This window comes from Mauremys reevesii, linkage group 3, assembly GCF_016161935.1.
Source record: "Mauremys reevesii isolate NIE-2019 linkage group 3, ASM1616193v1, whole genome shotgun sequence".
In the NCBI taxonomy this organism is placed as follows: Eukaryota; Metazoa; Chordata; order Testudines; family Geoemydidae; genus Mauremys; species Mauremys reevesii.
In genome coordinates, this window is record NC_052625.1 from 140,153,679 (window position 1) to 140,180,284 (window position 26,606).

Below are 26,606 nucleotides of genomic sequence, written 5' to 3' on the forward strand. Positions count from 1 at the left end.
CACATGTGCCTACACCATTTTTAACTGAAACCGCTTTTAACTGTAAAAGCTGTTAATAAATTTTAAATGGGTGCAGTTTCACCCCCACTAAGGTAATTTAATACCAATGCACATTCACTGTTATGAGATTTTATAGCATTTTTTCTTTATGGCACCTCCTGCGTGTTAAGTTGGCTCAATCCTCTAAAAATCAGGATGTTTTGAGAACAATAGGCCCATTCACAAGCCATATTAACTGCTTAGTAATTTATAGCTCTTATTTACACTTAGTTTGTCCAATATATGAAGTATAAATCTTCATCTGAAACCCAAGAAATTAATATATTTGGAAACAATGAAATTGAACAAAATAGCTAAAGGGACTTTTTCTCCCTTTAGGTCAAAAGTTATCTTTTAAATGAGTATAGGCAATAGATTTCCCAGTAAACATAAAATACAGTTTGCTCAAATGTTTTTAAAAAAGAAAAAAGAGTTTTTTTTTCTTAAATACTGTATTTAACAGTAAAAACCTCCAGAAAAGATGAGGTAGGGATGTGGGGGGAGAAATCATCTTGATATACTAGAGCAATGAATCTGACAATGTTATCAGCAATGACAAAGCTCCAATTTTTAAAATTGTTTCATTTAAAATGTAAACACTGATTCCTCATACAATATTTACAGGCTTTTTAGCCTCCTCTGATTCAATTTAGAGGAAACATTTATGGGGTTCAAATTGTTTCTGGCAATTCTGAGCTCTGTTATATTTTAAACAAATGTATTTCATCCAAATCTCTGAAAACTTATAGTCCCGAGAAATCTAAAAATATCCAATCAACTCTTATTTGTAGCCTAATTTTGCCAGTCAGTGGTTCAATTGTTCTTCCCTGTTGGAACAAAGGGAGGTTTAAAACTGATAACTGTGAAACAGGCATTTCCAGTACCACTGTGTTTCAAATGGCACAACTAAAACAATTCTTCAATCAAATAAAATAAATCCATCAAATAACCATGTAGATTTCTCCAGTACTCTCTAATCAAACTTTACATAAGTTTAATATGGCATGATCTGGGTAAGTGAACTCTACTGTTTGTTTGTTCCTATTATTTTACATGTGAAAAAATGTCATACAATTAAATAGCAACCTTATAATTAAATGTCACATTGATTATTCTTGGAAATCTTTTTGCTAGATTTTTCATCTACTCATTTAGTTTACATGTATTATTCCCTCCTCCCCCTTGGTGATTACTGTATCATTATTATATACCTATAGTTGAAGTGACACAGCTACAGTGAATTTCCCCTATTCATTCTGCATTTTGTGAGTGTTGTGCTGTGAATGAATCTGAAACAACTCCTAATAATATAATGTATACTTTATATATAGTGCTGTCAGAGTGCCTATTAAAAGGACATCTAAAGGTCTTATGTAAAGTACTATGTTCCTGTCCTCAGTGTAGCATATGTCATCTTCAAGTCTTGTACTGTCTGTGTCTTTTCTAATTATGCAGCTTCTGAATACCGGTATGATCTTTTTAAAGCATTTAACCTTCTATTAGCCCTTTCAAGTTCTCATTTTTCTTTCCTTTTCAACATTTTGATTGTCGTTTTAAGAATTTCCTTCCTTCTCTTTGACACCAATCTGTCTGCTCAATTTATCCCTTTTAATATGAAATCTTTTTTTCACAAAATCTTACTTTAATTTCATCTTTCCTCGTGTCTGTCCCGGCTCCCTCTTTATACTTTTTGTATTTGTGTTACTTTGAATTCTTACAGTCAGAATACTGGTTAAGCTGATTTCACTTTGATTTCACTCTCTTCTACCTTGCCAATATAGATATGGGTTATTTTATGCTGTTCTATTGAGTACTTGTTGTTTGTCCCATTTGTTAGTTATTTGGTACCTGGATTTCAAAGATGATGAGCACTCATAGTTCCTATTGACTTCAGCTGAATTGTAGATTACACAGCATTTCAGGCCCTGTAATGTTTTCCTTTCTTAACTTAGTTTTCCTTTTAGCCAAAACTTTAAAAAGTATCCACCTCCCACCTCTCCTACTGAGAACTTTGCAATTCTTTTATTTCAAGCCTTACTGTTCAAGTGATTGACTGTACCTCCAATTACTGTAACTTCAGCTAGTCAGGTGAACAGTTGGAATTAAAAAAAGAAAGAGAAAAACTTCATAAACTGATTAAACTTAAACCTGGCCATCATTTCTCTTTCTGGAAATGTAAAAGATTTACACACACCATAGTACATTTTTGCTTGCAGCTGTCAAAACAAGCTGTCAGTTCAATTATCTAGAATGCCTATTAGTCAACTTTTAATAAAGTTTCAACTACATTTTTTTTCTGTTGCTTAATGAATAAGGTCCTTTTCCATACTTTTAAATATGTGTTTCATGGCTCCTATAGGATTCTGAAATGATGTAAACAATATTGTTTGATTTACTCATAAGATGTGTTACAATTTCACATGTTGCGTGAAACTGCAATCGTTTTCTGTTTGTGATCCTTCCTGCTCTCTCTTCCTCCTAGTCCTTCTACGCTGGAAATAGCACTGTAACTTACTAGCGGTAACAGTATCTGACCTGGATGAGTACTGGTCGGGTGATCCACACTTCTTACCTGGGAAATTGATCCTTCACATTGTGGGTACTATGGTAGTGATGCCACTTCCCCTACAAAGCCAACCTTCAAACTGGAAGTGAGCTTTTTTGTGTTCATGTTTGAGAGAGGGTGGTGGCAGCAAGTTTGAGTCTGGTTCATTTCATGAGTCTTCCCTTCATGTGGCCCAAAGGGTGGGGATCATGTGAGAGCTCCTTGCCACAGGATTGGCCAATTGCAAAGCAGCTGGGATACCCCTAGTAATTCCCTGCCCACACAAATGGGGAGAGGCCCTATCTGTTCCCTAGGGCTGAAAGTGCCATTCCATGTACAGTTACATATCAGGTTCCCAAAAAGAGGATGCTGCTGGGGTGGAGGTGGAGGATCAGGAGGGGTTGGTTAATTTTGGGGGTGCTGGAAGGGTAAGTGTGTACTGGGAGGGAATATCTGGGGAGAGTGCTGGAGGGGTGTGTGTACTGGGAGTGGGTATTAGGAAGGTGCTGAAGGAGGCACCTGCAGCCTCACTCTTGAGGTATGGGGGGGTATCAGAGTGCCAACCCATCAGTCAGCACCTTCCTTTGGGCCTAGCCCCCTCCCTGGGGCTGGAAACCAGGGCCTGGGTGGGCAGGATCCAGCAAATGCAGATGCAGCTGTGGGTGCAGAGGAGGGACCAATCAGGGTGTGGAGACAGCTCTTTCTGAGATGCAGTATCTGCTCCACAAAAATCCTTGACATTTCCTCATATTTGAAAGTCCACTGGGACAGAGGGAAGAGGATCAAAAGAGAGGTCATGACTGGGAAAACCTGGATGTATGGTAACCAGGCAATACAATACCCCTTCTTTTTCTGATGGAAATGTTCCTGGGGTTTCTTTGTCAGAATGTATGTCCTCCTAGGCCCGTCTTGTTGCACATAGTTTACAGGGTACAGGGGGTTCAGACAGAAGCTGATTTTGTCACCGTCATTGGAGGTTTGGTGGCCAGGACTAACTAGCTTCCTTGGCTTTCTCTTCCCTGGCAGCTGCTTCCTCAGAGAGGTTTCTCCTGGCAGTAGGATTCTGCCTTCAAGCCCTGCTCCTCCCTAGACCTGGGGATTGAAGTTAATTCAGACCTCCAAGAGGAATCCTGAACATCTAATTCCCCAGCCCCTTCCAAATGCCACAGGATTCACCCTTCTTACTGTCACTGTTTTCAGGGGAGTTCTGGCTCATTGTCTTCCCAGCTGTGCAAGTAGCCTAAACTCACTTCTGATTAAGTTTCTTGAGCATAAACTAAGTTTTGTGAACTCACTGAACCTTGAACTAAAGGCTCCATATGAGTGGGTTTTATGTTTGATTAGACTGTTTTACAGAGCTCTATAAATGACTGAACCATCAGGATACCCTGGGCCAAATTCAGTCCTTATGTAAGTGGGAGCAGCATCCAACAAATTCATAATGAGGTATTAGATAGGTGCTGGGTTTTTTATTATTATTTTTATTATTTATTTATTTATTTTAGAAAGCCATACAAATACATATAAGAAATACCTTAGAATGCAAAATGGCCTCTAATGTTGGATGTCCAAAAAAGGAACACAAAAAAGAGATGGTACTTTTGAAAATATGGGCCTTAATTGAAGATTAACTGGGCCATTTGGACAAGAGATTAATGCAAGGAGCCAAGAATGAAAATAATCACCACTGTAGCCTGTGTGTTTCTAATGTAGTATAATGTTCTATATTATATTGTATTATTTCTAACTGTTTTTTGTATCCTCCCCTCCTCCATCACTCTAGTCCTTCAGTGCCATTAACAATACATTTATCCTCACAATACCTGTGTGAGGATGGGAAATATTATTTTCCCTGTTTTTTTTCAGATGGGGAACTGAGGCACAGAAAGATTTCAGAAATTAAGGTCACAGTGGATTTCTGTACCAGATACAGAAATTGAATTTAGATTTACTTAGTCATAGACCAGTGCTTTAACCATAAAATCATTCTTCCTCATTTGTGAAATGTATTTGGTCATGTAATTGAAGATTGAATCATAATGCCTGTGCACGAGGGACAGAGTAATAGTTGCATGTGCAGCTTTATTTTGGCATTTCCTGACTTTTGAGTTCTTAACTGTACATTGGTTGGTTGGTTTTGTTTTGTTTTGTATGGAATATCTCTTTGAACTGACATTTTACCAATACACTATCCATCTTATCCACCATCTGAAAGTGGTCTCCATTGGCTGAGGATAAAGTTGATTACACAGCATAAAGTAAACTTACTTGTTCTAGAATCTTTAGAGTTTCTTTTGGCTCATGGTTCAATATTTATTCAGAAAAACAATACCGGGAAAACAGGAGTCATTGTTCAGAATCACAAAGTTCTGTGATTCTGCCACCTGTGCTATGACATCCATGCTTCTTGTTGTAATGTGCAAGCTAAAAATGAAGTTAGCGTGAGTCTGTCTACTTGATCTGGGAGGCATGCTCCCAGCTGCATCGTAGATATATCCTAAGGCATCTAAAGAGATACGTGACAGCTGAGCAGGTGTTTTGAGGATCTACATTTTGGATTTAGGTGTTGTAATGGGTGCTGGCCAGGAGGTCCTGAGCCAGCCTTCTGTTAGCCCAGCTCCAATTAAGAAGCATTAATTGGGGCTGGCTGAGTAGGCCATGCCTAATTGATAGAAGAGAAGCACCTATGGGCCTCATTAGCTGGGGGCTATATAAGGCTGGCAGGCAGGGAGGAAGGAAAGGAAAGGAAAGGGAGGAGCCAAGGCCTGTGCATCCCTGCTGGCTGGTGAAGCTATCTGTCCCCAGGTTGCTAAGTTTGGAGCGGTCTGTAAATAGAAGGTGGTGGGAGCTGACACTGTAAATATAAGGCACTGGTGATTGCACCAGAAGAGGTCTCTGGCTGATTTTTGGGCACAGGGGTCCTGTACTCCAAGGGCCAAACAAGAAGGCCTCATTACGTGTGTGTAAAGTGGCAGTTAAGTGTCTAAATCCCTCTTTGGCTCTAGCCCTTAATGACAGTTTGTAATTACACTCACAAATCAGGTAGGGAGGCATCAATTGATTAGTCATACACTTGTCCCAAGTGTCAAAATGTTGGGTCATTATGGATGAATATCGTGACACTGTTCTGTTATTACATGTTCTTTTTTTTTTAATGTGGAGGACCTAGCTATTTTCACTTTAACAAGTGGGCTTAAGGCTATTGTGAGAATAGATAACTAGCCTAGATGGGGAGAGTTTGGATGGTACAAAGAAGAATCTATGTGATGCACTTCAATTCCTGAGTTGCTTCAAAACTACTGTAGGAGTTTAAATCCGAAGTGGAAAGAAACTTACCAGTCCTCCTCTCCAAGGGCAACGTGTAACAATTTCCTGATCAATTAAAATAGCTTTTGCATGAAGCAGGTGTGGAGTAGAATTATGTGAAACTTCCTTTATGAAACCCACAATGAATTGAGGTTTAAATCTGAGGTTTATTAAGCATTCAAGTAAATCTGGGTCAAGTTTCAATCCAACCCCTTTCTTCCTCATGACTTACAGGGTGAGGCTGATCATTCTGACCTCAATACCAGGCAAATCTCAGCAGTTTCAGATCTTTCCAAGATTGATGAGTGGGATATTTGACTGACAGTTGAGTCTTCTGCTTCCCTCAGACCAGCCAATGATAGTCATATGAGGTCAAACACAGGCCAATAAAAATGCAGTTCACATCATGTTTTGACAGGATTAGATGACAAGAGGATGGCAGGGAGCAGTCCAAATATGAGACAGGATTGTTTCAGAGTCAGGAGTAATTGAACCAAGTCATTTCTATCCTTGCCAGTTCCCCTTCCTGCTAGTAGCTTATTCCCTTCATCTAGCACATCTCTCTAACAGGCAGTAGTATCTGGGACCATGTTGCAAATGGGGACAAGTAATATCAGTACCCTTCTGTAGGTGCGAAGGAAAGGGCTGGGGGAAAGAGCTGACAGCTATTAGCAGTCTGCAGCTGAAATTGCTCAGGGGATGAAAGGCATGAAGACCGTATATTCTCCTGACCCTCTCCAGGCCCCTAATAATGTGCAGATTGGAGGCTGAATTTTGAACCCACCATGTGAAAATGGGCACGATTTGAATTTGTGCAAAATCAGTTCTTCTTTCCATATTTGCAAAGAGGGTGGGGATGCATAGCCAGCCACCCTTTAAACCATAGCTGGACTAGATATAAAGTATATGCAAAAACAATTATGAACACAGTGCTGCTGTTAGTGTCTCAGACACTATAATATGGATAGTCAAAAATTTTTTTTGCATAGTATGTTACAAGATCATTGTTATACAGCTTTGGGGTCAGATTTCCAATATTGAATAATGACTTGCAGAGCAAGGATGCCCTTCTGCTATATAGTAAGACCTGTTGCTTGTTATGAACCAGTTACCTATTCCAAGTATGTAATGTTAATATTCCTCTAAATTGCTTAAACACATTAAGTATGTTAGATCAAACTGGAAGTGACACTGAGAGCCTTAACAAAATGTTACTTGACACAAAATGATTAGCTACATATAAGGTTAAAGAACTCTTTGGGTTTAGGACTCAAGATCCCTGGGTACAATTCTCAACTCTCACACAGTCTCACTGCTTGAGTTATTTAATCTCTGTTCCTCTATTTCCAATCTGTAAAATGGCAATAATAATAATTCCTTTGTATGGCTCATCTATTTAGCACATAAGCTTGAAGGGTTAGGGATTGTCTGTTACTAGCACCTAGCACAATTGGACCCACACTCTCATTTGGAACCTCCAGGTACACCCATACTATTCCTACAAATAATTATGATGTTTTAATAATCCCCTTTCTAGTAATAGTGTGAAGCTCTTCTAAACAATGGGTATGATTAATCAATTTGCTTCCATGCTGAAGAACAAATTGTTTAAGCACAAAAATGCTAGTACATGATTTGTATACACAATCACAACAAGTTTGTGTGCAAATGACTGGTTAGACATCTAACTAATTATTTGCTTTCAGAGCTACTGTAACTGAGAGAGCAGTTAATTTTCATACACATTTAGAATAAGGGCACAGACTTCTGTGCAAACACTGGACCAGATCCTCAGATGGTGAAAATCAGTGTAGCTCTATGGAAGTCAGCTAAGTTATAATTAATTATACCAGCTGAAATTTTGACCCACAGCTTTCTATTACAACCTTTATACATCAGAATATTAATTTCTAAATTATAGTAGAATGTGCATCTACTACAACATTCTCTCTATGATGCTACTGAGTATTTTATTCATTATGGATAACACCATCATTTTTAGTTTATGCAGGAGTGATGGACAGATTTCAGAAATGTTAGAAGGCTTGGTTTGAATAAACATTCAAAAGCCCTGCTGCTTACCCAAATTTTGAGTCTGCAGAATTACTTTCATTGCACTTTATTGTTTTCCATTGATTTTTGTGCTTTTTTTCCTTGCTATGGAGAGAGCCTGTGGAATATCCTTGTTATTAACAGTGTCAAAAGGGGAACAAAAATGAAATGCAGATCATGTCAAACAGCACAGGTGAAAGTGGTTCATTTAATTAAATGACAGAGGGAAATAATACCACTGGACTGAACATATTCATTCCGGGGAACTTCGTTTTTGAAAGTGAATGAAGTTCTAAAGGGATAATTTCTGTTAATTATTTTGCTTGATCACTGAGGCCAAAGTTTTGAAAGTGTCTGAATCCATAGTTATGAGTGAGTGCACTACAGATATATTTAGGCATCTAAATAAAAATGACCTAAAACATGGTAAGTACTACACTTCCTACTGAAGTTATTAGCTCAAAATCCATCCAGTCTTCTACTTACCCTAATTCCTTATCAGAAAGAATTTTTATTCTTTTCAGCTCTGCTGCAAGAACACTGGTCATTTCAGCTAGTGATGGCTGACCACCAGGTGATTCAGAGTTCAGGTTCTTTGACACACCCAACTGTTTGGTTATTTGCCGAAAGCTTACCTGAACATTTTGAGTCTACAAAACTAAACTGGAAATCTCACCAGAACAGTCTTTCTCATGGTATTTCAGCCATTTTCTCTCTATGGATGGACACCAGAAGTGAAAATCCATTAATCTCATTATTAGCACAGTCACTGAGCGGCCAGGGAATTATGTAATGAGTGGATACCTTGCTTCCTGGTTCTGGTATATATAAAATCCAACTGTGATCTTTGTCTTTCAGCAGAGTGGAGTAATTAAACACCGTTAAGCTTAATGACCAAAGAACACAAAGAAAAACTGGACTATGATCTCCTGCCAAAACTCCATTTTGATCTAGTTAGCAGGATGTCAATATATTAGATATACTGAATACAACACCTGCATTCTGATCCATTCATGACATTTCTGCACTAAAAACCCACATACCTCTCCCCAAACTGAAACTACTCATCATTTCTTTGGTGGAAGGGGGTGGAGACAGACTATGTGTATAGCATAGTACTGCAACAGATACCTATTCATATACTTATATCAAACACAATGTGGCCCCAATTACCAGTGTATAGTACAGGGATCAGCAACCTTTCACACATGGCCCACCAGGGTAAGCACCCTGGCAGGCCCGGCTGGTATATTTACCTGTCGCATCCGCAGGTTCAGCCGATTGCGGCTCCCACTGGCCGCGGTTCGCCGCTCCAAGCCAATGGGGGCTGCGGGAAGTGGCACGGCTTACCCTGGTGGGCCACATGCCAAAGGTTGCCGATCCCTGGTATACCATGTACAACAGTGCCACACAAAAGATTGTGCATGTCCTTACTTATAAAAATACCAGACCATCTCCCCCAAAGCCCTACATGACACCTATAAAGCGCAAATCAACAATAATAAACTTGTATTTGGATTTTACTACACTATAAATGAGTTTCACTATTTGTGATCACTGTATTAACCTCCTGCAATTGTCAGTAAATGAGTAGTGCACAATTGTACTGTACATGGAATGCAAAATTTGCAAAGTAGTCACTCTGTTCTTTATTCTAAAAATAAGAATTTGAACAAATTGTCTACATGTGAACATAATACAGGAAGAGTTGGGTCAACACATTCAGTTCCCCCTCTTGTTTCACTTCAACTCACTACACCGTGAACATTTGTCTTGATGAATGAAGGGGTGCTTACAAATACAAATGATGTGTGTTTAGTGCTGATATAGCAATAGCAAAGTAATAAAACACATAATTATTCTCTCTAGAAATCCGACTGACTACACCAACCACTATTAAGTGATATCGACAAACATTGCTTTTAGCAACCTTCCTTTATTGATCATGAGGTACATATTGTGTTCTATTAAAACCTCAAGCTTCTTAGCTTTCTGCATTTTTTCTAATTCTGCTGACTAGTGACAACATGACAGGGACTCCAAAGCTGCTATGACTGATGGGGATGTGGGGTGCCTTTAGGAAGCAAACAGGATTATTATGGGATTAGAAAGGCAAGGTGGTTTTGTGGTTGAAGCACTGGCCTGCCTGAGATTCAGGAGCTCTGGTTTCTTGACTCTGCCTCAGACTTCCTATGGGATCTCAGGTGAGTTATTTAGGCTACATCTACACGGCAAACAAAAACAAAAACAAAAAGCCCAGTGATGGGGTGTCCACCCCACACAAGGCCTGGAATGGTTAAAAGGGCCAATTAACTGCCCAGGCTGCACCTGGAGAAGGAGATAGGGAGCAGGGATTTAAGTAGAACAGACTTGTCTGGGCAGAAACATGTGGGTCCAATATAAGCCAGGAAGCTGGCAACATAAGGGGGCTGGAAGGAAGGAATCTTCATTCACTCCCTAGGAGAAAGGAGGTGTGTGTGGGGGGCTAGAGGAAAATAACTCACAGTTACTTCCTGGGAGGAGGGAGTGTGACTTGGAAAGCCCAGAGAAGGAGGAGACCCAGAGAGGTAGGCATGGGCGGTGAGTGAAGCTTCCGCTGGGGGAGTCTAGCTCCCTGTTATGCCTCCACTGCCCATGGCCCAGCCCAGATTCCATCCCCACTCTGCCCCAGGACCTGCCCCCATTTTTCCCCAGGCCCTGCCCTCGTTTGGTCCCCTCCCCTCTCAGCCTCCCCTGGCCATGGCTCACTGCCTTCCTCCTCTCCTCCCCATTCCTCCACAAGCAGCCTGCTGCTCCCCACATCCCTCCTCTCTGCCACCTTCTCCCTCTCAAGGTCCTCACTGCCCGCTGTGTCTCTCCTCTCCTCCCCTCTTCCCCCACGAAGCACCCACCACCCGTAGGGATGCGGTGAGCAGTGGGCAGTGAGGGCCTCACAGGGGAGGGGTGTGGAGGAGAGGAGGGACTCAGCCAGGTAGCAGTGAGCAGTGTGGGCCTCAGGGAAGGGGAAGAGCAGGGACAAGAAGTGGAGGAGCACAGGCAGGGCCACCATGGCCTAGCGTCCAGTGGCAGGGTGGTGGTGGCTGAATAAGGGAGGCTTAGCCTCCCCTAGCCTATTATACCCACCACCTATGGAAGTAGGTAAGGCTCATGGGAAAAGCAGTGAGATATGGGGTAGGCCAAACTTTGGCTACTAAGGAGAGGGCCACTGAGCAAGGACCCAGAGTAGAGGGTGGGCCTGAGTCCCCGTACCAGCTGCTGATGAAGTGGCACTGGTGGGGCAGTGAGCAGGAAGATTGACTGAGCCCATTTTTCAAGAAGGACTTTGATATCCCAGAATGGGGAAACACGTATGGTGACATGGCTGAGCCATGAAAAGGAATGGTTCCTGGAGTGAGAGGGGTCCTCAGGGCAAGAAGACAGCAGGAGAGGAAATGCCTGGCTGGAGCTAATCCATAGGAGGGCCAGCAAGAGGTGCCACTAGCAGTGGGTGAATCCTGTGACAAACCCACCACAGCACATCTCAGAGCCTGGGTCTACTGATGTGGGTACACGGGGCTCAGGCCATGACACTAAATATAGCAGTGTAGCCTGCTCAGGCTGGAGTTCAGGCTCTGAGACTCATCCCTCTTGCTGGGTTTCAGAGATTGAGTTCCAGTCCAAGCAAGAATGTCTACACTGTTATTTTTAGTGCCATACTGTCAGCCTTATGAGTTCCAAGTCTGTAGACCAAGGCTCTGAGTCATGCTGCCACAGGTTGGTTGGTTTGCAGTCTAGGCCTACTCTTAGGGCCAGATTTTTAAAGCTATTTAGGTGCATAAATATGCAAACAGGCACCTAAGTAATTTTGAAAATTCAAATAGGCACCTGCTACACCTTTAGGAACCTAAATACCTTTGAAATCTGGCCCTTAGTCTCTCTGTGCTTCATTTTCCCATTGTAAAATAATACTGTGTCTTGCACACTTGGAGTGTGAGCTCTTTGAGGCTGGGACTATCTGATATTATGAGTTTGTACAGTTCCTACCATAGTATGGCTCCAGTCTTGGTTGGGGGCTCTAGGTGCTACCATAATACAAATAAAAGCAGATTATGGGGCAATATAAGTAGTTGTCTACCAGGTTGATTGAGTGTCGCTTACACATTCAGGGGCTGCAAGGATAGGATTCTGGCAGCAAAGGCAATCAAAAGAAAGGTGTAAGATATAACATCTTCTCTTGAGCACACACAAACCTATAGGTTACTTTTCCTGCTCTAGTCCCACAGACTTAGCTTGACTTGTACCCAATACCATCATCTATCTCACTTCTGAGTTTGTCCCCACATGTTTTTGTGTGATGATGGGAGAATTCAACTGGTGCTCTCGCCCTATTTGTAGTCTATGAATCATTTAAATGAGTGCTGGAGAAGGCTTACTAGGTAATTTCATCCATCTCTTTGCCAGCAGAAGATTGCTTCTGTCCCCTACAGTCTATTCAAAGTAGGATATGTAGAATAACAAATGGAGAATGATATTCTTCACATAATAATTGAGAATGAATGAAAAGCCAGCTTCAACTGAGTTACATCAGATCTGAATTTGACTCACTGACTACAATATACTAATTAACATATATAAATGTTAATAATAGCACAGGAATTCTATTCAGAATTCCTGTGCTATTATAATACAGCAAATTTCTACTTTCTCTGAGATGACTCACTATAACATAGAGTAAAGAGAAAGGAAAGGAGGTTAGCAGCGGCAAGACTCGTTTGTTTGTTTGTTTGTTTTGGTTGAGATTCCCAACGTAAGCTAGGTCCTGGAGTTTGTAAGGTTTAAGGTCAAAGTCTTTTGTACCATATTGTTGTCTGTCTATGTTTATGCAACACCTACTCTTGAGACCCTCAAAATCCATTGAATAAATCCAGCTGACAACCTCAGTGGTAATGTATTTCCCACCACCTGACTAAGTCCAGGGAGGGGACGCAAGTAATGGGCTTGTCTGGCTTTCAGTTCTAAAAACATCACAAAAACGTATCAGTGGATTTGGACCACACTTAGCTATGAGATGAACAATACCCATATGTTCACCAGATGACCAAAGGGCTTAAGTGAAAGTTCAAGGCCACAACGAAGAATAACTTGTTTCTTTTTGACTGTGTTTGATTTCAATGCTGGTTACAAAGAAATGTTTAACAAATATATCTTCCAAAACACCCAGCAGAACTTTGTTGCTTATTATCTTGTATTTATTTGAATTAAATACAAACTTTTTACAGTTTGTTTTTAATTAAACATTTATTTCAACTACTGTAATACACAGTAGAGGAAATTATAGCATAAGCTGGTTTTCTAATGGAAAAACCAGAAACCTAAAAATTATGAATGGAAATGCCAGAGCTTTTATGTGTCTATATAATTATAGCCCCCTTGGTCTTCCTCTATTAAGGCATATATATCTTTTTTACTATTGGAGCTAATTGAATCAAAATGTCCAGCATCATAATAGCCTTGAACAATGTGTTACTGCCTTGGAATGTACTCTGTTTGTTTGAAAAAATATTTCATTTAAAATCTTGCAATAATAAAGATTTGGAGGTCTACTATCTATTTACCCCTTAACTAATGTGTATTATGTAACTCCCAGTAATATCAGTGACTAGCACTGTGACTAGCACTATATGCCTGTGCAGGCAAATTGCAGGAATTAAACACTTTTCTTTGTGCCTTTAGACAGGCTACCCAGATCTTGGGTCTAGGTGCATAAGTATAATCAGGGCCTACCCATCACTGCAGAAGGGCAAGGAGGGACAGGAAATGGGCAAAGCATAGGCTTCTACCTCCTATTCACTGTCTAGCACCATGGTATAGGCTAGCAGAAAATTATTACCCCAAGAAAATAAAAGGAAGCAGAGGAGAAATAATGATGTAGACGTGTCTCTGTAAGTCACATTGCCTTCCGGGGCTGCTCCTGGGGTGATGCTTTAAAAGCAAACCTAGCCCAATGAGAATAATTTTTGTGCACAAATGCGAGAACAAGTCCTTTGCAATGTATCCTATATGCACACATGCTGTCTAGTTAGTTTGCATAATCATTATAGAAACTTTAATTAAATAATTGCTTTTCCTTGGGAGAAAATAAGTTAATTTGGTTGAAATAATGATTATTTGGTTAATTAAAAAAATGAAATTATAACCAGATATCTAAAGCAAATAGGTTGAGAACCTGATGATTTCTCGAACCATTCAATAACAGACTTGACTAAAAAGGGCACAAGAATATCTTGAAAGCTGAAAAAAACTAGCCATGAAGTTGACACTCATAGAATACTTAAATACTGTTACTAGGTCACAGCAACTTGCTAGATAAGTGCCTTTTATCTGTTCAGAAGAGGAAATTAATCTAGTTTTCATTTGCAGTTCTGTATATAGTATCTTTGTTAGTATGTTAGGGACAAATGTACCAATTCACTGTAGCCACATGTATCAAGATGACAATACATGACATTCCAACATTGTAACTAGAAATGCCAGCAAAGTAACATAGAATAGATATAACACAACAGAAGCAACAGCAAAGCTGTTATCTCTAGTCCGCTCAGAAAATATGGAATGAGAACTAAATCAATGTGGAATGTTGAGTGGAACTCAGATCCTCCCTCTACTATTGTGCATAAGGTTTGTTTGTTTGTCTGTCTGTTTGTTTGTTTGTTCATATAAAGGCTCCACAACATCTTTAAAATAGCCCAGGGATTAGCAACCTTTGTCACATGGCCCACCAGGGTAAGCATCCTGGCAGGTCGGGCCGGTTTGTTTACCTGCCATGTCAGCAGGTTCGGCCAATTGTGACTCCCACTGGCTGCAGTTCGCTGCTCCAGGCCAATGGGGGCTGTGGGAAGCAGCGCAGGCCGAGGGATGTGCTGACCGCTGCTTCCCGCCACATTTTCTCTGTAACAGAATTAAAAATGTAGGCAAAATTCTCAATTAAGTCAAGTTAGGGACTTAAGGATTTGGCCCTAAGCCATTTTAATCAGAACAAGCATGTGGGCCAGATTTTCAGATGGTGTAAATTGGCATAGATCCATTGACTTCAGTAGAACTATGCTGATCTGAACCATCTGAGAATCTAGCCCACAGATGGATGATGCTACCTGCAGGTGAAAATGTTAATTTTAATATGATTATTTGCTAATTTAAGGCTGTATTCTACCACCTTTACTTATAGTGAATAATATATTACTCTATAAATGGTCTTCTTGTAAAGTAGTTTAGGGACAAATATTTAACTTCTAAACTCTCATTGACTTCATGTAGAACTTTGCTTGAAGAAGGACAGAGTAAACTGAGTAAGAACTTCAGGTTTTGGCCTATAGTCATTGAGTCCAGTGAGACTACTTGCAGAATAAAGGTATTTCTTAATGTAAGAAAGAATAGCACACCAGACCTCTAACATTAGATCATAGTAGAAGAAAATAATGTAAATATACAGTGGCTATGCACAAAACTTGTTAACTTTGCCATAAATAAATGGATCAGATTACCTCAGTTTTTGCAGTATTCCCCACAGTTTCTCATATTTATTATAGGGAATCCTTAAAAGTCTGAAAATACTGATGTGATTTTTTTAGTTACCCAAGACACTGTCTATATCAACTAGAATATGGAAGATGAATAAACAGTAGGAAAGGAGTCCATAATCCCAGGAATGAAATAGTCCACAATAATAGAGGTATGTTAGAAATACTGGAAAAGAAATGATTTCCTGAATCTGATGCAAATGAGTGCAGACAGTGCTGCAATATGCCATGTCTACTAGTACTCAATTACATCCTTATTTTCAAAAACATGTAGGCATCATTGCACATGCAAAATATGTGTGTCATTGCCTCGGTAATTTATGTGCACAGTTACCATGATTGCATGTATTAATTGGTATTTGTATATGTAAATTGATAATTAGGTGTCAACCTAGCCAATAACCAGTTTTGTACATCTAAATTAGTTGTGCAATTTCCTACAATTTGTTTTCACTCAAATTTGCATGCTTATTTCTGAAAATCAGGCACACAGATTGAATTATATTGTATCCCTGCATGCCCATAAGCTCTGAAGTAGTATTTGTATTGATAGATGGTAACAGCCAGTGACAAAAAATCAGCAAGATGACCAGGGATCATATCCATGAAAGAAATATGACCCATGTAAAGACAAATCCACCATATGCAATGCCCCACACTTGCATACACTTGAACAATATGCAGCACATATCTCAATGCATATTGGTCCATTATAATCATCTGCTCTTACTACTTGGGCCAAACTTCCATTGAAATCAGCAGGAGTTTTGCCTGAGAAAAGAGTAAAATTTCAGGCCTATTATCAGGGACATCCATACAGAGGTGAAAGTAAGCCAGTCCAGTCCTGTCCCGTCCAGCATACCGGCAAGAGCCGGTATGCCATGCCAGACTGCACCGGCTTCCACGGTGGGGATTTAAAGGGCCCGGTGCTCTGGCCGCTGCAGGGAGCCCCGGGCCCTTAAACACACACACACCCCGCAGCTCCGGCAGCTGGGCTCGGGCGGGGATTCAAAGGGTCCGGATCTCCCATGGTTGCAGGGAGCCCTGAGCCCTTTAAATCCCCAATGCAGCTGCAGGAGCTCTGGGCCCTTTGAATCCCCACCCCAGCCCGGCTGCCGGAGCTGTGGGGGGTATTTAAAGGGCTCGAGGCTCCGTGGTGGCCAGAGCCCTGGGCCCTTTAAGTCACCCCCGAGCCCCGGGGGCTCCCAGCCACCTCTGCAGCTGGGAGCTCTGGGGTAATTTAAAGGCCCTGGGACTCCCGCCACAGCCCGTGCCCCAGGGCCTTTAAATCTTGAGAGGCCCCACCTCTTCTGGTTGAGGTCTCGCCTCTTCTGGTTGAGGCCACACACCCCCTCAGGACTCTGGCCGTACCGGTAAGTCCTGTAAGTTACTTTCACCCCGGCATCCATATGACATCTCTATCACAAATCACTAATATGACATTTTTTTCATGAGCCCAACTTGCATGTTCTCAGACACCCAAAGGAAAAGTAAACTTATGCCAGCATCAGGAATGGCAGTGGCAAAAGGTGTCCATTACAGCTGTGTGGCAGTTTGAAGTTCCATTTCACAAAGGATTTTGAGACTTCAAAATTTGTCTTATTTCCAAATAGTAAATGAGACAGATACTGCAGGAGACTGACATATCCTGGCAACAAATCTTACTGAATAAAATTAAACCTTATTGAAATAAGTTTAAGTATTGTAGGAGTTCATTGCATTAAAAATGTATTTAAGTATTTTTGTAGAATTGTGTGTAACTAATGTAAATCCTGGGAAGTCTTATGAATTTCAGACTCTTTTAAAACAATAATCCAGACAAGATTGAATGTTTACTTGAGTGGGCTTCCTAGGAAATACTTGGGAGGAGAGGAATGCAAATTGCCCACTCCCTGATCCATCCTCTTAAAGATGCACTCTGCAGAAAAATCCATTGTCTGCTGATTACCTGTTACATGAGGACAAAATCAGAGGCCTAGATTGGATAAAAAAGTGGCTCTCAGATTCCTGGGGTATCTGTTGTGAGCTAACTGCTGTTATGAACTTGTAACTAAAGAAAAACTCTTGGTATTTGAAGGACTAATTTGAAGGACCTATCAGATCGTTGTTGGGGTTAGGTGGTAATCTCAAGTAAGCTTATTAGCATGCATGTAGTTTCTTTTATTGTTTCAATAAGTTTCTCCGACCAGTTCTAGTGTTCACTCAAGGCAAATTTACTTTTATTTGTTTTTGTTTTCAGGGGGACCATAATGGGTAAGGCATTTTACCCTGAACATATGGCAGTTCTACAGAGTGAGAACTATACATGGCTTTTTGAAGTAACACATTTACTTCAAGGGTCTTTGGTGTAATTTTGACCCATTGTGACAGAAGCACATGATGGGACAATCAGGCTCCATTTGTGTGTGTGTGTGGTTTTTTTGTTTTTTTTTGAGGGGGGGAGGGAAGAGAAACGTTATGTACACTAGCTTGCCAGTTATGCAGCTTTGGCTCAAAAAGGATCCATCAGAAAAAATTGAATAGTAAATCGTCTGCCTTATTCATCACTGTTGGCACTACTGTCAAGGCTGATAGGCACTGGCTTCAAATCCAATCATTTGCACTGCAGCTGTAACAAAGTAAGTATTTAAAGCAAGTGCAAGATAAGATATATAGGCTGGTGAACACAGTAAGAAATCGTCTCTCGTAACATGTCCTCTCGCATTCTGCCATTCTGCATGATTAATATGGGTGGCATGTTTCACTTTTCATAAGCTGAAAGAGATGTTAACAAGATGTATTTTCAATTTTTATGGTAAACTTACCATGTCTATTTAACTGCAGTATGTGGCTCATAACTGAAACAGATTTTTGACATATTTATTATTATTCAAGCCATAGTCACAAGTGTATATTAATTATTATAAGCTGAATGGAATGTTGAGAGATAATTCAATCAATTTGACTGGCTAATGTACAGGGCACAATTTTTTAAAGAAGTGCCCTGTACATACTAATTATACTGCATCACACATAAAGAAAAATTCATATACCAGTGTTGTTTATTCATTTTCATCTTACAGTGGTAGTAAGTACCTCAAGACAAGGTCTTTCCAAGGGATTAATGACCTGCTAGAAAGAGTTCACGGCCTGAGGTTTAGAACCTCAGGCCATGAACTCATTCCAACCAGTCATCAATACTGGGGAAATGCTTTGTGCCCCGATCATTATTGCTTATTTTTACTAATGTATTCAGGCTTAAACATGCCTTTACACAATGGCTATGATAAAGCAACTTTCATTAGAAGAAATAAATGTATAGGGTCTGACAAGTATCACATTAAACCAACTTTTTTAAAAATTACTTCCTTGGAATATATTTCTCTGTAACTTTTTTCTATTTATTTATTTATTTATTTACTTATTTTCCTTTTTGTCTGAAATAGTTTTCTATTGCATATGTCCTGGGAAATCAGGGTCTACATCTATCTGAGGCCCATGATAAAAGGTTTTGGCCTTCAACTGAAAACTTTTCATGGATTATATGCTAATGTTATTTAAAGACAGAAAAGAACTCAAATGAGTTTAACAAATATATATATATATATATATATATATACACACAGAGGCAGCTTTTCTATAAAAAAACATACACATCAGGACCTCATTGGGGACAATGAACAGAGAACTGCAGCATATCTACTGATCTACAAAAAATCTATCTGTAATTACAATGCTGGGGAATACACAGTAGATCAAATACTGGGCTTTTAGAATACTTTGTTTGTAGTGTCACACAATAAATGTCCGTAGCACCTCACAAAAATAAGGAAGATAAGAATTTGCTCCCCCTTAGTCTAAAATAATCTGAACATGGTGACTTTCCAGGCATGGTGCAAAGGACATTGTTGGCGAGCGTCCAGCTCCCTCCTCCCTCTCAGTTCCCAGACACAATTCACTGGAAAAATAACAGTCCAGAGTCCAGTCTGCAGGCAATTTGATGAATTTATTGGGGCTAAACAAGCAAGCATATTTCAAAGTCCTTCACACCAGTTGGGCTTATCTCTATATGCCTATAGAGTTTAACCATGTTTCAAAGCCCTCCACACCAGTTGGGCTTATCTCTATACACCAATAGAGTTTTCCTCTTCCCCTCCCACAACTACTGTTCTATACGCCAATAGAACCCCCTTCTTCTCCTAACCCCTAGCTCTACACGCCGACAGAGTTCCCTCCTTCCCCTCCCTCTTCTTGGGAAACTTAATTATACTTGTAGTGCCCCTCACCTGGTACCACCCCTTCCAATATATGGTCATGTTCCATTCTGAGGGGTCTTGGATCTGGGGTCGATAAGACCACTTCTTTTGTACCTCATGGGAGAGGAAAGGAGCAAGGTTACTTGTGGCCCTGGTCACTTTCTTGCAGACTTTGTGTCTCCTCCTTACTCCTTCCCACTGCTCGATTAGCCCCTTATCTTCTCTTGTTACTGAAAGGCAAGGCTACAAGCTGGGGTGGGGGAGAGGAGAGGGGTGAAGCCTTGTGCTTTCACTTATATTCTCTTGCTTGCTTATTCAGCCTGTTTAAACAAAAAGCAAGGCCAGAAGCAAGATTAGTATTGTTTAGTCTTTACCCTATTTACTTCACTTTCTCCTAATAGATATCCCTTTGAGAGAGATTTGGAAGTCAGCTGAGGGCATGCTTCTTAGATATTTAAGGGGTGGAAAGAAGTTTCACAGGTGGCTGGCTGAGCACCTGCAACAATGATCATTTCAATGCTGCTGAGATCTAAATCATCTTGTTAATGTGTGTTAGGCTCCTATGGGATTGGATAGGCATCTTTTTAGTTATTTTAAAACTCTAAATAAATCAATACATAAAATAAACCCACTCTTTGTGCAGACAAATCTCTCTTTCAATTAAATGACAGTTTTTTCCATATAAGATCAAACCCAGTGTTTCTGTCTCAGAGAGTTGACACTAATTTAAACGGGCAGGTCAAAAAATTTTAAAGTGTTGGTATGGAGAGGCAGAAGCAGTAACGTCATTGCTACCACCCTCCTTTTGGTTTATGCAAATAGGATTTGGGGTAAGATGGACTTCATGTCACAGATAGAACGCCGTAGCAGTCCTGCTGGTAGCAGGTGCTGAGGAGATGAACTGATTCAGTACATCCCCTTGCTACCTGGACGCATCCTTTTCCTTGCAATGTATTTTGGGCTGTGTTTGCACTTTATGGCACGTCATTTACAATAGAAGGTCAGTTTGTGGCCTTTTTCTGGCATTACCACATCCTTGCCTAATGGTGTTGCAAATGAGTTCTTGACTCTAGCCCAGAGAATAGCATTGATTAATGATCATGCATTTGCTGGAAACAAAGTTATTCAAGGTTTGGGGAGGGTTAAGGTGATTATATTTTACACACTTTTTGTTTGGGACCAACATACATATAACTAAATAATGGCAGCATTTTATTACAGACTTCCAACAATATGGAGGCACTGCATGACAAACGAAACATGCAGCAATGAGAACATTAATATCACAGCCTTAGTCAAACTCTAATGAACAAGAGCTTCTAAAACATCTATCACTTGGCTACTGGTTTTGTGGTGCCAAATAATCTAGAAGATTGCTAGAAACCATATATTTTATTTAGTTGTCTAATTCAGTGAGACCAATCAAGCTGAGAGAAAGAGAGCCTCTGTGAGCCCAGAATATCAATAATGTATGTTTTAAGTACTTCATTATTTTCTTGAGCTTTCTTTGTTGACTTTAATTAAGCTCTTGCTGAACTTGCAAACTTGATGAGATTTAAATATATATGTATATATTTACAAAGTCTTGCTCACAGATTTCCCCAAGTTCTTAGTCTTCTAAACAAAGCTGTACAGATTTTAAAGGATTTACCCAAATGATGGCTTCCAAGTTTGTTGTGACAAGTGACTGTAAAAATAGCTTTGTGAGATTCCATTATTATTTTCTCTTTGTGACTCTGCATAAAATTTTCTGAGCTCACAAGTAAAAAGATTTTTACGTTCTTATTTCTAATTGCCATCATTCCAAATTCATCCTGGGAGATGATAGTCAAGGTGGGTTCATTCCTTCTTGCACATCGTCACAAGTAGTAAAGACCCTACAGGCCACCTTCTGCCATCTAGAACCTTCAAATCATACCCTCAGTGACACCCGTGAAACTATTTTGAAGGCAGTATGTCAGAATGTAGCTTTGCAGTTGGCACATAACCATTCAGTTGCTCTGTGAGGCAGAACTGAATCCTGCTCATTCTCTCAGAAAAATGTTGGATCTAGAGTGCAAGCAAGGATTAAAAAATATAAGCACATTTGTGTCTAAAATAAACAGATATTTATAACTGTGAATACGTACAAGGAACAGGTGTGAGATAATGCCAGAGCTACACTTCCTGGGCCTTAGATTTGGGCTTCTGTAGAGTGCAAATGCCTTCCCAGGTGAAATGTATTTATTTAATTATTTATTTTATTTGGTGTATGCAATCCCTTCAAGACAAGCCACAACATTCTTAGCAATAATGTTTAAGGCAGGAAGACCTCCAGGAAGTTAACTCATTTTGCAGTCCTCAACAATTTTTGTCCTGGTTTGTTGCTGCCCACGTTGACATAGTGGACTGTCTCTAAAATGTCACTGAAATTCTGTTGCAGCACAAATTTCATGTCTGATATGAAACTGGTTGAGAAGGCTTCATTGCCTTCGTGGTAAATCAAACCCAGGTTAATGCTGAGTGGGGTCTGAGACAAGATAATTATTTGTCATTTTCTCTCTGAACCATGAAGCTTGCCACGCATCCCGCCCTCGCTCGGTAAACTTTTCCATAGTGAGCACCATGAGGGCAGATGACCATGTGGTGGATTAAACAAGTTTCCTGCAATGATTGATGCTGTCTGATATATAAAATGTTCAGTAATGAACGAGGCAGAATTTCATCTGGGATCTAAAATGAGCAGCTGCAATGGAAGTGCTTTCTTTCCTTTGTTGATACCAGGTAAGAGTCTCAAAAGCTTTTGTTGAGTGGTTAAATTGGACATAAACTTAGCATGGGTGTATGATGCCTGCCAGTCATTGTTAGAAAAATGGACAAAACAGCAGATGGCAATAAGCCCAATATCCCCAACTACTTTAGCTAGTTTGAAATGTTCTCATATATGTGTGTTTGCATGAATTATACACCTTAGACCAGATCCCCCATTTTTTAGTTTATTTATTATTTATGTATTTAATTAATTATTTTTTGCTACAGAGTCTCTGCTTACTGGTGGTGGTGGTGGCAGCAGCCATGATACTGGGCCCAGCAGTTGTGCTTTAAATAAGTGCATCTCACTATCATAGAATCAAAGCAAAGCCCATATGCTGTGAATGAAAGATATGCAGTTGTTTGCCTCCTTGCATGACTCTTTCTCTGTTGTCTGAAGACATTCCTTGCTTTGATCAATAAGTTATCATAAATAAAAAGCATGCAATCGGATAGAGTGTTTTGCTTGGGAAGGAATAATATGCCCCAAATACATCTTAAAAGTCTCGGAAGCCAATATTCTTTACAATGTGGTGTGGCTGCAGATCCAGGGCAATTATTTTTCCTATATTCTGGTGTATAGTGTGGTTGAATGAATTGTGAGTTGTTTTGTCTTCCCCTGGAAAACCGCCTGAATAGTATACAGTGTTGTTTTTTATCTGACTCATAGTAAGCCTTTTGAAATTCTATACGCAAGGCAGACGGATTTTCTTCTTTTCTATTTTATCTACCAGGAGTCTGAACACCGCCTCTGTTCCTAGGTAAGCTAGTTGATAGACAATGTAAACAAATCTGGGCAGATATTGATTATAATTAATTAATCTTCCTAATTCTAGAGTTGGCTGTGAATTTTTCAATTAAATATTTTTTCATCAAAAAATAGCCTTCAATGGCCATACATATAATGATATTATGGTCAAACAATTTCTTGAACGGGCTTCAAATCAAGACAAGCACCTAATGTTTCATTCTAAACAGCATGGAAACTTGCATTCCACAAGATGGAGAAAAGGCTATTCTCTGGACTTGTGCATCGTGTTTTGTGATCGGAACGCATAACCTCTACTGGCAGAATAAACTGGCCTTAATGATTTTCTGTGTAGCCATGACTGTCTTGTCATACATGTCGGTCTTCAAGTCCTTCTAACTACATCACTACCAAAGCCATGATGGAGCTTTTTGAAAGCCAATTGGATGGAGCTTTTTGAAAGCCAATTGGAAACCATAATAAAGTGGATCGCCAAATACCTGGGAATGTAGCCAGCTGTGACAGGTTCATCAACCTGGCTAAAGAAAGGAACTTTCCCTGTTTTTTTTTATTCAAAATTGTTTTTCATCTTGAAACCACTGAATAAGATGCTTACAGCTCAAGCTTACACTATATTAAATAGTAATAGAACATCTCTCCTATAACTTCTAATAAATTATAACAGAGCTGAACTTATACTGAAAAAGAACAGGATACTGGAAAGGAAGAAATTATTTTTGCTCTGCATACCAAAGCATTTTAGTCTACCATGCCATTGATAGTAAACATCAGTGCAATCACTACAGATTTACGATTCACTATCCTGCATGGGAAGACAGAATCATTCTAAGAAGTTTCCCACAAAAGCAGTGAAACATCCTGCAATTATCCAACCATGCTATCTATATACAAGAAAGTAGCAGAAATGATTGCCCTTGATCTGTAGCCATGCCACAGAGGGCATTCTGTGTCATCCCACAAACCCTGAGATTATTCCCACCATAGAGGAAATATAACATCTGGAAACATTTACACTTCAATTTGTTTTTGTTTGCTAATTTGTTTTGTCATGGATGTTCCCAATTACCTCTCAGAGAAATACATTTTCCCATGTATTTGTTGTATTTATAAAATGCATTCCAGTTTCAGATGGTGGTGGCATTTGTGAATGGTTTGTTAATCAAGAGAAAATACAATGCAATTAGTGTTATGTTTTCCATATATGAAGAGCCAAATGTACTTTCACTCAAGATTTTAGATTATTTTATTTTAGATTAAAGAAACAAACAAAGAACAAATATCAAATAGCCATAAGAGGGAAAGCAACCGAGTTTAAATCTAAGATCATACATCTTGGAAAATGTGAAAATTTAATGTTTAGGACAATTTTTTTTTCTTTTATCATTGGCAAATAGTGGTCCAGATCCTTAGCTGCTATATGCTCGTGTAGTTCCATTGAAGTTAGTGGAACTACACTGATTTACCACAAATAAGGATCTGGCTCAGCATGTTTAAATAGAATTAAATACATATACAACTTTGTCTTTGAAAGGTTTGCACTTGTAAACCAACATCAACATCAACACTTGAAGGCAGGAGCACTTTGATTTAAAGAGGTGTATTCTTCCTGCACTACCAGTTGAATTATTCAGGAGGAAAATAACTAAAATGAATATAAATCAATCGGCTGAAGAAGATTTTGGGAAAGAAGAAATCTCCACTTGTATTGGTCTTATAATATTAAATCATAATGTAAAGTTGCAATGAAATTTACTTTCATAATCTTGGAAATATTTTGGCAACCTATTTCTCTATAGTAGCTTTCTTAGTATTGTTTATTATTTGGAGTTTAATTAAATGTCCCATTTAGCTCTGCATGTTTGAATCCAATAAACAGGTGAATTTATGCTTCCATAATCAAATAATATAATTAGTTATCTACTGGTAACTAAATGGGAAGTAAGAATTAGGAACTGTTCGTATTTTGTAGCCAATCCTACAGTACACCAACTCTGATGTACAAAATGTACAAAAAAAAGTACGTTTTCTGGCATTATGTTATTGAGTGATCAGCATAGACAGAAGATTGGAAAATTGTTCTTATGATCAACCCCTTTGGCCACTATACTCTGTGTCAGTTGTGAAATGAACATGATGACCTATTGAGACATGATTCTTCTCCACAAGTCTTAGCAGAATACACTTTTCCATTTCTCAGAACGAAGATAACGTATCTTTTCTAACAATATTCATTTTTAGGGAGTTTACAAAAGAGAGTTTGCCCTATAAATGTTGAATTGGCCAGGGTTTTTATAGCTATTTGACTTTCTAAAGTACATTTCAGACTCCTGATACAGCAAAAAAAAAGTGTCTTTGGGTAGGTATTTGAATTGATGGTCCTAATTGGAAAGAAAGCATGTCAGACTTTCATCACTACCTTCTTCAGAAGACGAATCTTTCACGTTCTGTTTTTTTTTTTTTTTTTAAGAATAGGAAACTGCAGCGCAATTGTCTTGTGAAGCTGAGGTCTTAAAGCAAGCAGCTGAGAAAGAAGAGCACATACAGAGTACTTGACAAAGCAATTTAAGAAAACAACTATTTCAGCAAAATGGTAGAAGAAAAGCTGACTGCATAAATTGAGGCTAATGAAGAGAAGTGGAAAGCACAGACTGCTGCTAAACTTGAGTGCTAAAGAGACACTAGCTAGCTGAAGTCTGAAAGAACAAAGATTTCAAAGACACTACTGAAAACCGAAAGAAATCCAAAAACTTTATTTTCCCTGCTCTTTAAATAGCCAATTGTACTGGCAAATTTTTCTTTTTCTTTTTTCTTTTTTTAATTCTCCCCTCAAAAATATTCTTCACACTGATGTAGAGCGTGGTAGTTGGAGCCATTAACTGAGGTAAAGGGAAGATCATGTAGTGTTCCACTTTTTCCCAAGTATGATGGCTTTCTAAAATTTCCTCTAAAGCTGTGGAAAATGTTTGCATCAAACCCAAAGCCATTCAAAACTCCCCCAGTTTTAAGAACAGGAGTACTTGTGGCAACTTAGAGACTAACAAATTTATTTGAGCATAAGCTTTCGTGGGCTACAGCCCACTTCTTCGGATGCATAGAATGGAACATATATTGAGGAGATATATGGTATATACACATACAGAGAGCATGAAAAGGTGGGAGTTGTCTTACCAACTCTGAGAGGCCAATTAAGTAAGTTTTGTTTTCACACATAATATTCAAAGCAGCAGAGTTTTATTGGATATTGTTGAGCCTGCAAATGTTTTCTCTAGAGCTGTCAATTAATCGCAATTAAGCCACGCGATTAACTCAAAAAA

General features: G+C 39.5%; 1 long non-coding RNA gene across 1 annotated transcript; it reads left to right on the top strand.

Moving 5' to 3' along the window:
* Positions 1–17,882: 17,882 nt before the first annotated feature.
* LOC120400021 lies at positions 17,883–26,049 on the top strand. Its single transcript, XR_005595470.1, has 3 exons — positions 17,883–18,116; positions 22,288–22,496; positions 25,760–26,049. It is a non-coding gene; the product is annotated as an uncharacterized LOC120400021 (long non-coding RNA).
* Positions 26,050–26,606: the final 557 nt, after the last annotated feature.